The sequence below is a fragment of the Cynoglossus semilaevis genome, chromosome 9, assembly GCF_000523025.1.
Source record: "Cynoglossus semilaevis isolate Cse_v1.0 chromosome 9, Cse_v1.0, whole genome shotgun sequence".
Lineage (NCBI taxonomy): Eukaryota > Metazoa > Chordata > Actinopteri > Pleuronectiformes > Cynoglossidae > Cynoglossus > Cynoglossus semilaevis.
The window spans coordinates 6714871-6731600 of NC_024315.1; the positions used below are offsets into that span (position 1 = coordinate 6714871).

At 40.3% G+C, this 16730-nt stretch overlaps 1 long non-coding RNA gene across 6 annotated transcripts in view; it reads right to left on the reverse strand.

Moving 5' to 3' along the window:
• The window catches only part of LOC103383617 (uncharacterized), a 94093-nt gene that overhangs the window by 56096 nt on the left and 21267 nt on the right, over positions 1 to 16730 (reverse strand). The window contains exon 1 of one of the 6 annotated variants that reach the window (XR_003050661.1): positions 14707 to 15435. The exons of the other annotated variants lie outside the window; for them this stretch is intronic. This is a non-coding gene — a long non-coding RNA (uncharacterized LOC103383617). Of the gene's footprint in view, positions 1 to 14706; positions 15436 to 16730 lie in introns of those variants that run through there. 6 annotated transcript variants of the gene reach the window in all.

Genomic DNA, 16730 nt, shown 5'->3' on the forward strand with positions numbered 1-16730 from the left:
TGCACATCGGCCCACGACGACGCTACATACTCTAACTCATGCATTTAATTCTCATTTAATCTCCCTGAACATCACTATGAATATTAAAAGTACATTTAGGAAGTGAAAACTTTAACTCTCCTACAGGGCTTTTCTCCATCTTTAATACCAGTTATTATTTACTGATATAGATTCATTGTCTTTCGCCCGAGGCTTTTCATTACGAGGAAGAGCTGGAGCCGGTACCAGCTGCTGAACGACACGGGTTCATGGTCCACCACAGGTCCATGGTTACAGACGAACAAATTCATATTTATGGTGAATAAGAGACTTCAAATACTCTGATGACTTGTGCGTCAATAATTAATTACAGTGAACTTTCTTGTTTCACATTGAAAAAAGACAGAAGCTGTTTTTGAACATCTTACTCCATAGTTATGTATAAGAAGGTCTTTTGGCTAAAGTCATTAAAGCAGTAATCCTGACACAGTGATGCTCTGGTTCACTATTGACTGTATATATTTAACTGAACATTATGTTGATTCAGCCTGTTGATACTTATTAATGGAAAGAGGAGTTAATTAAATAAAATAACAAGGTTTTTATATTGCTCATATATACAATGATGACAATTGTTGAAAATAAATTTACAATAACGTATTGAGCCTTATATTAATATTTATATTTATTTATAAATATTATTATTATTATAATGGCAATAATAATAATTTATTTATAAATCATTAAATAGTATATTATTATTATTAAAAGCAATAACAACAACAATAATAATTAAAATCATAACACTAATAATAATAATTTATTTTAGTCAGAAATAACAAAGGCCTTTTTTATTTAGTACTAAATGCAGATACAATGTCTAACACTAAGAACAACAACAATGGTAACAGCGAATAATAGCAACAAAACAGTATATACAGCACTGCACCTCCATGTTAAAAACCAACTCCTCCGCCAATGCTTTGTTTATCATTGGCAGAGTATTGCTGAAGTGGATGACTGTGGAATAAAAACACATCCATTGCCTGTAATTACAGACGTTTCTTTGTGATTTGAAGAGCTCTGAAGTAGCTGCTGCTTACAAGTGGGCTTTAATTCCATTTTGATCATTGTCTCTGTTGAGAGGGAACTCCTGCGGATACATTTATTATCACGCAGTACTTTTGATAAGTACTGTGAAGTACAATACAGTGGGATTTTGCACAGACAACAACCAACTGCTCTTTGAGTCCAAGTCATGGCTCGAGTCTCTTACTCGGGTCCAAAGTCAAATCTTAAGCTTTTGAGGGGCAATAATAAAAAAGTCCAGTCTCAAGTCTGTATTTTCACCAGTATTTTGTCAACAAATTAAAAAACATTAATTCATTAATACTTATTATTAATTATTTAATTCTTGAACTAAAATATAATATTTACATTTCTACTTATTCTAAAGAATAAAAAAAGAAAAAGTACTTTTCCTTATTGTGTTTTTTTTTTTTTTTTTTTTGCAACATTTTCAGACAGTCCCTGACATTAATAGTTAACTTTACTGGAGTTAGTAATTGGTTGGCAGTGTGTGTGTGTTTGTGTGTGTTTGTGTGAATATAAAGCCCATATAGACAGTCTTCTGTGTCTCTGCACATCAGCCAGCGTGTGGCTAATAGGAGGAAAGAAGATGGCTGAAGTAAAAAAAGTCACCGTTATCTGACAGCGTTGTTTCTTTTACAGTGTAATTAACAGAGTTCAGTCCCACCACACCTCACAACGGAGCGGAAATTGCACCTCAAATAACGACAGGCAGCAGCTTTGTGAGAAGAAGACAGAGAATGTGACGCTGCACGATCCACACGTAAAGACTCTCTCTGACTTTTTTAGGACAGAGTTGAGAAGCAGGGGCAACGTCTGCAACCACAGAGAGAAAAGGAAACCGCAGACCTTATAGACAACCGCAGTCTTTTTAAGTGCTCTCTCTGCCTTTGAGAGCCCGTGTTATACTGTGGAGCCGTAAAGGAAACAGCCGGAGTCGTTTGCCGTGGCTTTTAAATTGTGGGTGAAAGCAGCAGTTCATATAAACACTTGTCTTTATTCTAATGGCTGTGAAAGACGACGTGGAGGAAACTGTGGTGGGAGAAGATGACAGAGTTACTGGGAACGCCAAACAGGAAGAGGACCTCATACAGGCTGGAACACTACGACACTGACGTCTCCTGGTGGCCTTGGTTCAAATTCCTACTACAGGGATACACAGTGGAAGAGTGGTTTGTGCTCCTGCCTTACAGCTAGAAGGTCACATGTTTGATTGCGGTGGGAAGACACGTTTCTGTGTTAAATTTGCATGGGTTTTCTGCTGGTATTGTAATTGCCCCCCACGTTCCCCAAAGACACCCAGGACCACCCACCCACTCTCAACCAGTGGCCGTTCGGTGGAGCTGGAAGTGAAAGGAGGAAGTTGTTTTTGTATTTATAAAATTAACACATTTACTGTTAATCATTAATTACTTTATGAAAATTAATGTGATTAAGCAGATTGATGTACACTGTATATCCAAATTCCACCATCTGATACACATGTTATTAATTGCGCACCCTGGTGGCGCATCAAAAACATTTTCACCACCAGGCTCACTGAGCGCAGGGCAGTCAGTGAGTTTTCACATGGACTGTCATTGTTGTGATTCATCTAACGTGGCCATCAAAGTGTACTTTTATATTAAGTTACATGACAAACATGATAAATATAGTCAATAAAGGCAAGAAACATAAAGGGTGGCTTTAATAAAGTCATGATTATATGACGTTCCGCTGCTGAGAGTGAATCAACATCCAATTACTTCTTGTAAAGAAAATAATAAAAATGAATCAGCAGGACTTTGAAAAGCGGTTGGATATTAAAAAAAACCCAGCTGGTGTTTTCATAAAGAGCACTAATCAGCCTCATATTTCCTTGCACCATTTTCAAACTTTACAACCTGAACAACAGGCACAACAAGTAGTGGAAACAACAGGACCTAAATTATTTTATAAAAACCAATTTACCAGTGTGGCTTTAATGTTAATTCACAAACCACCGGGCCGACCACTGCTCATGTCACAAAAAAACCAAACCCTTAAAAAAAAACCCAGAGTCATTTAGGTACTGCAAACCTACTGAAAAAACAAACCAAACCCTTTAAAAAAACCCAGAGTCATTTAGGTACTGAGAGGCTGATGTAGCGGCCTCCTCAGGGCAAAAGTAGGAAATACAATTTGAAAATCAATCTGTCTCCACCTTTTTAGACAAACTTCATATAGAACGAGAACGACAGAGGGATTATTTAGAAGAGTTCCCCGTCAGAATGCAAACGCAGAGCCAACAACAGTGGTTTGAAGCAGAGACCTGTAAATCACATTAGCGGCGAGCTAACACCAGCAGTGATGTCACAACAACAACAGCAAACGCTTAGTCAGGAGTTTTCTCTGTGCTCCATCAAACCAAAGCTCCTGCATGGACTTGGTAAACACAACATAAACATCATTCATGTACTACCATCACTGACCATCAGCGTCCGTGCTGCCTTTTATACTGGTATGAAATATAATGGTGAAGAAGTTCATCTACTGAAGAGTGAGAGTGAAGCTGAGAGTAAACAGAGGGATTGTTGAAATGTTTTGATGGGAAAAAAAACTGCAGAATTCAGCTTTACTGATGTTAATAGACTCTGAGCCGACCCCCCCAAACACACACACACACAAAAATAATCATCTCATTGAGTTTCTACCACTTCCCTCTGTTAGTCATCTCATTGTGTCACCTCGGAGTGACTTTGTGCAGAGAGGCACAAATTTGAAAGCATCAAATACAGAGAGTTTGGACAGAAAGTTCAGCCTGTTTTTTTTATATATATGCATCCAATGTGAATTATCAGTGGACTGCTGAAGGACAGAATCTGCTGAGTCTGCAGCTCTGACACATTTGAATATGAACAACCATTCACATCAATGCTGTTCTTAATGCCCTCTGCGTTTGCATCCTGCCTGAAAAGACGTTTGAAGCGACTACTTCCTGAACAAACAGACACAACCTCGTCGCAGTCGCAGCGTCCGTGCCCGTGCAGAAGACTCTGCTCCATTTGTTCTGACCGGAGCGGTAACGCTCAGCTCAGCATCTGCTCTGCCTGTCAGTGGATGGATGGAACCTGCCTATGTGGCAAAAGCCGGTCCACCCCGGGGTCTTCACAGCACTTGTTATACGAGCAGAAACATCTCAGGCGTGGCATCTTTTCATGGTGGTAGACTTTAATGCCTCCACTGGGGGCAGTAATGGCACACAGGCACAGCCAAACGTGCCACACACACACACACACACACAGATACAGGTCCTCACACTCAAATCTCAAGCAGCCAACCACACTTCAGTTCTCCGACCGGAGGGAGTCGTAATGACAAGGCTAATGACATCTGCCATTAAAGACAAGAAATAAGCTGTGAAGGAAGACAGACGTCCACATCGCAAGTACAATATAGTTAACCGCTGTTGGTGAAGATTATCGGCCATTTTTAATTTAATTTTTAAAAAATGTCATGCGCGTCCTAAATACAGACTAACACTTACAACATTGTAAAATGTTGTAAAATGTAGTAGTAATAATAAGTAATAATGTAATCAACCTAAGGGGTCGAGCCCAAATTTGTGGTCAACATATGTTTTCTGGTAAAGGGCCTGATAATATACAGAAAATGTATCCATCCATTTTCGTCCGCTTATCCGTTACTGGGTTGAGGGGGCAGCAGTCTCCACCACCGCCACCAAATCACACCACACCAGCCCCAGGATTCGATCTTGCCCAGGAGGTGAACCCTGAGCTTCCACACCAATGACAGAGACATTACGTCTGGGCCAAAGCGCCACTACAGAAAATGTATTTATTTATTCATTTATTTTACCTCACAGAGTAGTTTCGAATGAATGAATGAATGAAAAGAATACCAAGGGTAAAAGCAGCATCCTTTGATAGCAGCTGCCTCTTCTCTGACAAGTACATCACACGTAGGTGTAGAGCTAAGGACCTGCTGATGACGATCATACAACAGACTCCAGGTGAAGGACCTACAGTTCAGTACAGAGTACTTCATTCCCTTGAAAAGTAAGTTTGAAATCATGGGTCTAGAAAAGCAGAATCTGATGAGAATGAGTCTGTGATAAAATACTCCAAAAGTCTCCGATAAGTATTAATCTCAGGGCGGATGAGGGATTACATTGATGGATCACATTCCAGTGGATGACAAAGTGCAATGTAGCCATTGTTCCAGATGTTGTTTTTGCTTTGTTATATATAAAATCTGTCATCATTAAAGTTTCAGTTTTTCATCTGAGCTCCAGCCCAAGTCGAAGGAGAACGGGGATGAAAACGACTTATTAAGGACAAAAGCTTTAAACACAGGCCTTCCAAAAATAATTGAAAGTATTTGTCTTTCACGGCGTTACCTGCAGAAGGAAAAAAAAGTGGGGAAAAAAGTTTTCTCCCATCTGTCCTCCAGCAAGAAGTCAGAGTCTAATGTTAGCCAAAGGTATCGCTCTCTTTGGAGGAGACGGAGGAAAGTTTCCATTATTCATCACATGTGGTCAACTTCAAAAGCTGCGGATCAGTGAGGTATCATCCCTTAACTGTTATCACCACAGACAGCGGCCACGGACTTTTGTTCTGAAGGAGCAGCGTAATGAGATGTTGTGTTATTACACAGCACTTACATGTCAGATCAGAAGGAGGAAGAGGAACGATGGAGAGGAGGCGCAGAGTTTGCTAAGTTACTCTTTGGTCTAGTTTTCAGTCTGGGAGAATACTTTTCCTCAATCAGTCTTACTGGAGACTCACACTTCCTGTTGGCATATTTTCTACACACACTTTACCCCAACCCTGGGATTCTACTTCCTAATCATAAACTACAAACCAAGCTCCAAAATCAAACACTCACTGGTGCAGCTTAAAACTCTGTATAAAATCCAGGTTATAATATGAAACTTTTGTTACAATACATCAGAGAAAACTTAACTCAGAGAAAAAGAGTTCATCATCATTGATCATAATAAACATACTATTATTATGATCAATACTACAGTAAACACACCATATTGATATCTGTGTCAAATACAGTCTCTACTTCTTTGTTATCGCTGACTCCTGAGGAGACGTTAGCATAGACTTTATTAACCACAACAGGGACAGAAGACAGAAAAAAGTTTGTACCTTTTTTTTAAAAAAAAAAAGTATTTTGTCTCCACAAACAGAAACAGGTTCAGAGAAACGACCAGTGTTTGATGAGCAGAGACAGAGGGAGCCTTTAATAGACCACGGAGACAAACATCTGATTCGTTTCTTCTGAAGCTAACAACGGCAGGGTCACAGCGACTATGTCCCACAACTGGTATTTCTACAACAACACTGATAAATCAACAACCTTCTGCACAAGCATAACAACAACAACTGCTGCCCCCTGGTCCCCCAGTATCTCTGACTGTATCGTCAAAACAAATGCATCGGCAGATAAAGGAATCCAAAATGTTGATGTGTGTACTGCAGCAGAGAAGAGCAGAGGGCGGTGAAACAAACCAACAAAAAAGATGTGGCTATGAGTTGAATTTAATTTCACAGAACATAAAGCTCGCCATTATTGGTTTTTCTCTCGGACAGCGTCAGCTGCTCCAGAGCCACAGGCCATGGAATATGGTGTAGCTCGGAATTATGGAAAATCAAATCATAAACAACGACTACGTTCCCTGCCTCTCTCTCCCTTACCGTGAATTAAAGGTTCATTTTGCCATATTGTCAACGTGTTAATGCATTTAAAAGCAACTCTAAAGAGGAACTTTATTGCTTTCTAACAGTCTGGGAACAAAGATATATTCTTTACCAAAATGCTAAGCAAAGGAATTTGAAAAAAAGGAGTCGCGATGAACCCAATAAACATAAGGCGCACAGAAAACGGTTACCAGATCAGGTTAACTAACTCCATCTCATGTCCTACCCAGTGAAAGGAACCATTCTACCTGTCTGAGGTTGAAGTAAAACCAGCAGAGGTCAGCATTACAAATGTGTACATTATGTCCGTGTACCTATTACCACCTTCTTACAGCACAAAAAAAAAACAGTGTGGCTTTAATGTTAATTCACAAACCACCGGGCCGACCACTGCTCAGACCCAGAGTCATTTAGGTACTGAGAGGCTGATGTAGCGGCCACCTCAGGGCAAAAGTAGGAAATACAATTTGAAAATCAATCTGTCTCCACCTTTTTAGACAAACTTCATATAGAACGAGAACGACAGAGGGATTATTTAGAAGAGTTCCCCGTCAGAATGCAAACGCAGAGCCAACAACAGTGGTTTGAAGCAGAGACCTGTAAATCACATTAGCGGCGAGCTAACACCAGCAGTGATGTCACAACAACAACAGCAAACGCTTAGTCAGGAGTTTTCTCTGTGCTCCATCAAACCAAAGCTCCTGCATGGACTTGGTAAACACAACATAAACATCATTCATGTACTACCATCACTGACCATCAGCGTCCGTGCTGCCTTTTATACTGGTATGAAATATAATGGTGAAGAAGTTCATCTACTGAAGAGTGAGAGTGAAGCTGAGAGTAAACAGAGGGATTGTTGAAATGTTTTGATGGAAAAAAAAAACTGCAGAATTCAGCTTTACTGATGTTAATAGACTCTGAGCCGACCCCCCCAAACACACACACACAAAAATAATCATCTCATTGAGTTTCTACCATTTCCCTCTGTTAGTCATCTCATTGTGTCACCTCGGAGGGACTTTGTGCAGAGAGGCACAGATTTGAAAGCATCAAATACAGAGAGTTTGGACAGAAAGTTCAGCCTGTTTTTTTTATATATATGCATCCAATGTGAATTATCAGTGGACTGCTGAAGGACAGAATCTGCTGAGTCTGCAGCTCTGACACATTTGAATATGAACAACCATTCACATCAATGCTGTTCTTAATGCCCTCTGCGTTTGCATCCTGCCTGAAAAGACGTTTGAAGCGACTACTTCCTGAACAAACAGACACAACCTCGTCGCAGTCGCAGCGTCCGTGCCCGTGCAGAATACTCTGCTCCATTTGTTCTGACCGGAGCGGTAACGCTCAGCTCAGCATCTGCTCTGCCTGTCAGTGGATGGATGGAACCTGCCTATGTGGCAAAAGCCGGTCCACCCCGGGGTCTTCACAGCACTTGTTATACGAGCAGAAACATCTCAGGCGTGGCATCTTTTCATGGTGGTAGACTTTAATGCCTCCACTGGGGGCAGTAATGGCACACAGGCACAGCCAAACGTGCCACACACACACACACACACACAGATACAGGTCCTCACACTCAAATCTCAAGCAGCCAACCACACTTCAGTTCTCCGACCGGAGGGACTCGTAATGACAAGGCTAATGACATCTGCCATTAAAGACAAGAAATAAGCTGTGAAGGAAGACAGACGTCCACATCGCAAGTACAATATAGTTAACCGCTGTTGGTGAAGATTATCGGCCATTTTTAATTTAATTTTTAAAAAAATGTCATGCACGTCCTAAATACAGACTAACACTTACAACATTGTAAAATGTTGTAAAATGCCAAGTAATAATGTAATCAACCTAAGGGGTCGAGCCCAAATTTGTGGTCAACACATGATTTCTGGTAAAGGGCCTGATAATATACAGAAAATGTATCCATCCATTTTCGTCCGCTTATCCGTTACCGGGTTGAGGGGGCAGCAGTCTCCACCACCGCCACCAAATCACACCACACCAGCCCCAGGATTCGATCTTGCCCAGGAGGTGAACCCTGAGCTTCCACACCAATGACAGAGACATTACGTCTGGGCCAAAGCGCCACTACAGAAAATGTATTTATTTATTCATTTATTTTACCTCACAAAGTAGTTTTGAATGAATGAATGAATGAAAAGAATACCAAGGGTAAAAGCAGCATCCTTTGATAGCAGCTGCCTCTTCTCTGACAAGTACATCACACGTAGGTGTAGAGCTAAGGACCTGCTGATGACGATCATACAACAGACTCCAGGTGAAGGACCTACAGTTCAGTACAGAGTACTTCATTCCCTTGAAAAGTAAGTTTGAAATCATGGGTCTAGAAAAGCAGAATCTGATGAGAATGAGTCTGTGATAAAATACTCCAAAAGTCTCCGATAAGTATTAATCTCAGGGCGGATGAGGGATTACATTGATGGATCACATTCCAGTGGATGACAAAGTGCAATGTAGCCATTGTTCCAGATGTTGTTTTTGCTTTGTTATATATAAAATCTGTCATCATTAAAGTTTCAGTTTTTCATCTGAGCTCCAGCCCAAGTCGAAGGAGAACGGGGATGAAAACGACTTATTAAGGACAAAAGCTTTAAACACAGGCCTTCCAAAAATAATTGAAAGTATTTGTCTTTCACGGCGTTACCTGCAGAAGGAAAAAAAAGTGGGGAAAAAAGTTTTCTCCCATCTGTCCTCCAGCAAGAAGTCAGAGTCTAATGTTAGCCAAAGGTATCGCTCTCTTTGGAGGAGACGGAGGAAAGTTTCCATTATTCATCACATGTGGTCAACTTCAAAAGCTGCGGATCAGTGAGGTATCATCCCTTAACTGTTATCACCACAGACAGCGGCCACGGACTTTTGTTCTGAAGGAGCAGCGTAATGAGATGTTGTGTTATTACACAGCACTTACATGTCAGATCAGAAGGAGGAAGAGGAACGATGGAGAGGCGGCGCAGAGTTTGCTAAGTTACTCTTTGGTCTAGTTTTCAGTCTGGGAGAATACTTTTCCTCAATCAGTCTTACTGGAGACTCACACTTCCTGTTGGCATATTTTCTACACACACTTTACCCCAACCCTGGGATTCTACTTCCTAATCATAAACTACAAACCAAGCTCCAAAATCAAACACTCACTGGTGCAGCTTAAAACTCTGTATAAAATCCAGGTTATAATATGAAACTTTTGTTACAATACATCAGAGAAAACTTAACTCAGAGAAAAAGAGTTCATCATCATTGATCATAATAAACATACTATTATTATGATCAATACTACAGTAAACACACCATATTGATATCTGTGTCAAATACAGTCTCTACTTCTTTGTTATCGCTGACTCCTGAGGAGACGTTAGCATAGACTTTATTAACCACAACAGGGACAGAAGACAGAAAAAAGTTTGTACCTTTTTTTTAAAAAAAAAAAGTATTTTGTCTCCACAAACAGAAACAGGTTCAGAGAAACGACCAGTGTTTGATGAGCAGAGACAGAGGGAGCCTTTAATAGACCACGGAGACAAACATCTGATTCGTTTCTTCTGAAGCTAACAACGGCAGGGTCACAGCGACTATGTCCCACAACTGGTATTTCTACAACAACACTGATAAATCAACAACCTTCTGCACAAGCATAACAACAACAACTGCTGCCCCCTGGTCCCCCAGTATCTCTGACTGTATCGTCAAAACAAATGCATCGGCAGATAAAGGAATCCAAAATGTTGATGTGTGTACTGCAGCAGAGAAGAGCAGAGGGCGGTGAAACAAACCAACAAAAAAGATGTGGCTATGAGTTGAATTTAATTTCACAGAACATAAAGCTCGCCATTATTGGTTTTTCTCTCGGACAGCGTCAGCTGCTCCAGAGCCACAGGCCATGGAATATGGTGTAGCTCGGAATTATGGAAAATCAAATCATAAACAACAACTACGTTCCCTGCCTCTCTCTCCCTTACCGTGAATTAAAGGTTCATTTTGCCATATTGTCAACGTGTTAATGCATTTAAAAGCAACTCTAAAGAGGATCTTTATTGCTTTCTAACAGTCTGGGAACAAAGATATATTCTTTACCAAAATGCTAAGCAAAGGAATTTGAAAAAAAGGAGTCGCGATGAACCCAATGAACATAAGGCGCACAGAAAACGGTTACCAGATCAGGTTAACTAACTCCATCTCATGTCCTACACAGTGAAAGGAACCATTCTACCTGTCTGAGGTTGAAGTAAAACCAGCAGAGGTCAGCATTACAAATGTGTACATTATGTCCGTGTACCTATTACCACCTTCTTACAGCACAAAAAAAAAAATCAAACCTTCTGGGTTTCTCATTACAACTAATAGTCGTTACCGCCGAATGGAAACATTCCTTCTTTTTCTCAAAGATCTGATCCTGCACTTTACACATACAAGTGATCGATTACATGCGATACAGTGAACAATAGGCCGCCTGATAGTAAATGACTACGGGCAACGCTGCATCCATCCATTTGCCGAGTAAAAGGGCCGCGAATCAGTCCTGCAGCCGCACTCCACATCAATCTTTGCTGCCTTTTCCGATCCCTAAGAGGGAGAGGAAGGGAGGAAGAGGCAGAAGGAGCGGGTGGTGGAGCTGGAGAAGTTGTTTTATAATGCAGGTACAAAAGACATCCATACAGCAAACCTCCAACAAGCACCGCCTGTGACTTTTGCTTTGTAAGTGGAGAGAGAATGAGACTCAGTGGCCTTCGGATGATGTATGTTCCCCGCCCCTGAACCATCAGCAGCAGCAGCAGCAGCACTGGAATGACGAGTGGGTCAAAAAACGAGCAGAGGACGAGGCACTGGAATGACGGGTGGGTCAAAAAACGAGCAGAGGACGAGACACTGGGAATGATGAGCGGGTCAAAAAACGAGCAGAGGACGAGACAGAACGTCAGATAACGCTGGGCAAACGGACAAAATACACAGATAATACCAGACATTTCTCAGCACTAATTACCATTAAAAGACCCGACACACCAGATGAATGGCAGGACGCTTGTTAAAATGCCTAACATTGTGTCACAATTACACAGTAAAAATCGCTCTTCACGGAGCCTCGTACAGTACAGTATGTGTGGCTGTTCTCATTAAGGCCTCATGGGGTTTTTTGTGCTGGTCCTCTTCCTCCAGGGAAAGACAGGATGGAGGATGAAGTTACCATTCAGCAGAACACAGTTTCCTCCTGACACTGTGTTTGCCCCCCCCCCCACAAAAAAAACCCCTCTGTAATTTACAGTATGTTGGTGCAGACGTGCACAAAGTGTTTCAGAGTTGTTATGGCCGTAGAACAAAGGCAGCTGCAGTGAGCAGGTTCACTTCTCCAAGGTTATAAAACTAGGGGGGATTTTTTTATTTTTTTGCCTTTTTTTCCCCTCTTTTTTAAGAAACAAGTCAATGTAGTTTTTGTTATTTTTTTTTTCTCCAGAGTTGATAACCAGTAAATAAATTAAGTCTGTGTCTGTGAATTTAACAACTGTTATTTTTATTGTTTTTTTGTTTTGTTTTTTTTTGTTCTTGGTCGTCTCACAAACAAACCAATTTCCCTTTTATTTATATTCCGCCGCTCTCACGAGTCTATATGTTTTCAGTAGCAGATACAATATTCTGTAATTATTATTTTTTTATTCTGTTTACTACTGTTTTGACTTCCTGTTATAGTCAACAATAGACTTATTATCATGTTTATTGTATATTTTCCATATTGTTGCTGTCACAGTGTTCAGGCCACGGCTTCTCACTAAACAATAAACAAATAGTAATAAGAATCATCTTAGGACTATTGACATCAGCAGACAGTAATAGGCGCTGCATTATTTATCAGTATGGTTCAGTGAGTATTGATCTTCAACGTATAAAGGCTGGAACAATGCAGCTACTGAGGACGGTGAATGAACCTCGGTGTAGATTCCTCCTGGTGACAAGACACTGCAGGAGAACAAACGGACACATTTCTGTTACAGAACAGAAGTATTCGGTTCTTTAGTTAAGTCCAGGGAAAGACAAAAGTAGGTCATCACTAAAAAGTCTGGTGTAGAGTGAAGTTTTACTAAGAGTGTGAACACGGAGAAGTGAAAAGAAAATGTCACCGTGTAACTCATTTATTAATAACATGTCGTGATTCTGAGAATCGCAGTCACAGAAATAAATCCATCTGTTTGACTCTGATCTCACCAATAATACACAGTTCCTCTCTGTTCCCTGAATGCCTCATTTTTAATAAACTACATTTGGGTTAATCATTGAATGAATTTGCGTAAAAAGTTTGGAACAGAGTCAATTAAAAAGTGTGATTTCATGTAAGGACACATTTATGATAACTAATTATTTTTCATAGTAATTTTTAAGACTTAAGATTAAAGTGTAAAAAATGTTGTACTTGTATGAAAAGATATTTTAATGCTGTTCGGATTGTTTGGGGTTTTTTTTCCCAGATCTTTAGAGCTTCTTTTTTAATCTTCAGACTTGTTCAAATCATGAGAGCTTCTTTTTTAATCTTCAGACTTGCTGATTTGAATTCATTTTCAATGTTTTACCTTTGAAACTTGTCACTGTGTTTTGTATTTGCTGCTGCCCAGGTCTCCCTTGACAAAAGGCTGTTCATCTAAATGTCTTGGCCAGGTCTGCCTTGACAAAAGGCTGTTCATCTAAATGGGATTTTCATCAATTTACTCCATGATCATGTTTGGAATAAAATGTAAAAAATGTGTTCCTTAAATAATATATATTATAAATAGGGATGTCTGATAATAACTTTTTGCTAATATCTGATACACTGATATTGTCCTAGCAATTAATTTCAGATTGCGACTTCAACCGATACTGATATATGCAGTATTAGTGAGTCCAGCATATTAGGCAATACCCATGCATATAACATAATACAGGATTTAATTATCCACGACAGAAAGAGTGGACTGTATCCCACATACAGATGTTGGGTCACTCCATTATCAGTGAATTCTGCCTGTTCTAATGTACGAACCCTTAAATGGAGCGGTCGCCTCCACCGCCTCGTTCAACCAATGACAGGCTGTATTGATAGTCAGCCCAACATCATTCACTCTCAGGCTGATAACTCCACGAGCGCCCGCATGCCTTCAAATTGATTCTTCCTTGTGGGGCCGTCCCTTTGGTATCAATCAGCAGTGTGGTACGAGGGGGACGGGGGACGGGGGGGGCTCCATAATGAATTCTCAGCGGCTGCTGCTGATACGGTGTTAATTGACGGCAGACGGAGCCATCTATGAAACAGTCAGGTCGCAGCCTGGATTCACAGTTCGCTTCCAATCAGATGTAACATTGTTTTCACGCTAGGGCTCATTTTTGTAAATGGCAAAGCACAACAGGCATGTTTATGGTTAATAATGAGTATTATAGAAGGATGACGGGGCCGCAGCACATGTCATAGCTACAACATTGTTTCCCAAAGACTGGGTCGCGACCCTCAGGTGAGTCGCAAGAGTTTGTTTTGGGGGGGGGGGGGGGGGGGTCGTCTTGTATCATGTTTCCTGGGAATTTACGAATAATGTCTATTGACTTGGGTCGCGAAGGTTTGTGACTTTTAAAATATGGGTCCCCAGAAAAAAAAAAGTTTTGGAAACACTAGACTACACAATGGTAGAGAAAAAAAAATCACAATAACACAGATTCAGTCAAAATACAAAACTGTAAATATACTGCAGCAAATAAATTGAACACATAAATACGAGCAGAAATATATATCTATATTCTTGTCAAACAAAAGTTTATCAAATAGTTAATTTTCTGGCGAATACAACAGTTAGTAAATTGTAGGACCAAGTTACTGAATGACTGAAAGTATTAAGGACTAGTTCCAGACGGTCAGGGTGAGTTTCCTTTCATAAAGATTTAACAGTGAAGCTGCTGTGAGTGTTTTTACCTCCTGGAAATCGAAGTCTGTTTGTTTTTATCCTTGGGTGATCCAGGTCTATTTATGTCATCATCAACTCCGTTCACACGCAACACAACACACAACAGGGGTAAAACCACCGTCGTCTTGGAAAAAAAAAATATTTCAAAAAATGTTTAGACATCAGTTCACTGAGCTACTCTGCCTGAGGGAACACAACTGGATGAGTGGGGAGGTAAATAAAACAGCAGGTTAATAAATATCTGCCAATTTCCACCTGTTGGACAACTGTATTATTGCTCGTATGGAAATTACCTGAGAACAAATGCTGCACATTGAACTGTGCTGTTGACAGGATTTCAGAGTCAGACGATGACAACCAGGTACAGGGTTCAGACGTGTTTGTATAATGAGGCCGACACCGGGGTGCTGTTTTTACCAACCCACGCTGTGGACACAGTGTCTCCGTCTCTATTCAGAATTAATGCAGAGATGAAATGAGTTGTCTGGCTGGGGACATGTGATGCAGCAGATAGATGCCATAAAGATGAGAGGGCGGAGAGTGCTGCTTCCTCTTCATCTCTGCCACATTGTAATATGTGCTGACAAGTTTATTGCTTTGTCCCATCCTTGAACAAGCAGCAATTACCGAGGCGAGTGCTGTTAGTCGGGCCATGACAAAGTTTATCGGATGAAAGGGGGATTTCAAGAATGAGCCAATGGATTACTTCTGGGTGAATGAATAATTCATTGGAACAGAATTATTCCATTGAAAGCCTATATACATTTTACATATATATATATTCATACATATATGTATTATATATATATAAATATATATACACATATACATATATACTGTATATAAATATATATACTGTATCTATATATATATATATATATATATATATCTGACTCCTATCCGAAGGGGTCGTCAGTGATAAAAACAAATTGTATTTTGATGTTGTATTTGTTGTTTTATCAACTTAACCTACCAGAAGCAATTTCAAAATTAAAAAACAAAAATCTTAAAAAATTGGGGGATTGTCAAAATACGGCAACATTTAGCAGGTTAACTAGCTTCAAGTAATGATCCCAGGTTTGAGTACAAAAGGTGAGAAATCACCACAAGCTCCATCGTTGCAAACAAGGACGTGTAGTGGATCAACACTGTTTATTTAGGTCTGGCATTTACTGTGAAAAACAAAAACAAAAACATGGCTGGACTACAGTGATGAATTTCAGCCAAAGGACATGACCTCAGTGAGACAACAAACTGGACTAAAGTTCCAACAGAAACAGTAGAGACATGTCCTGTGGTCAGACTGATCGAAACTTGAGTTAAATTTTGCTAAAAAAAAACAAAACATTCTTATTAAAGTGCGAAGGCGAGAGAATAAAAGTACATGTTGTGCTCAGTAACATCACTTATTCATGAACTTGGTGGCTGCGTAAAGAAGAAAGAGATGAAGACGAGGGGGTCCATCATGGACTCATGACCTGTTCCGAAAATTAGAATAAAAATAATCTTAAAAGTTTGAATTCAATCTAAGGGGCATGTGACTGCTCCCCCTTGTGTATAATGGATGGTGTTACTGTTGTCAAGCCGGTGTTAATGTGACAGTGAACAGAGGAGGAGTCGACCCTCTGTCCTCAGGCTGGAGTGCGTTAAAAATGTATTTTTATTGCAATTTTGCAAAGTTTTCTCTGGAAAACGGTCTTTGTTACTGCCAGGCTAAACAACATCAAATTTCATTATGTTTGCAGCACAACCGTAGCAGGTCATATAAACCCAAGGACAGAGGAGAAAATCTTATATTAGACATTGATTTAGAACTGGCTGTGGCTGGAGTGGAACTTGTTAAAGAACTTTCTTAAATATCCAGTAAATCTGCGTCAATTTACGGAGCGAGGTGTGAAATCGTCCCAAGTCGCCTCAGAGTGAGTGAAACCTCACCCAACATGGTGATTTACTCCGTCTGCCAAGCCTCTCCCTTTCACCTGCGTTATGGTTTACAGTGATATCAGGGACGGAATAACTGCAGCGACTCCTG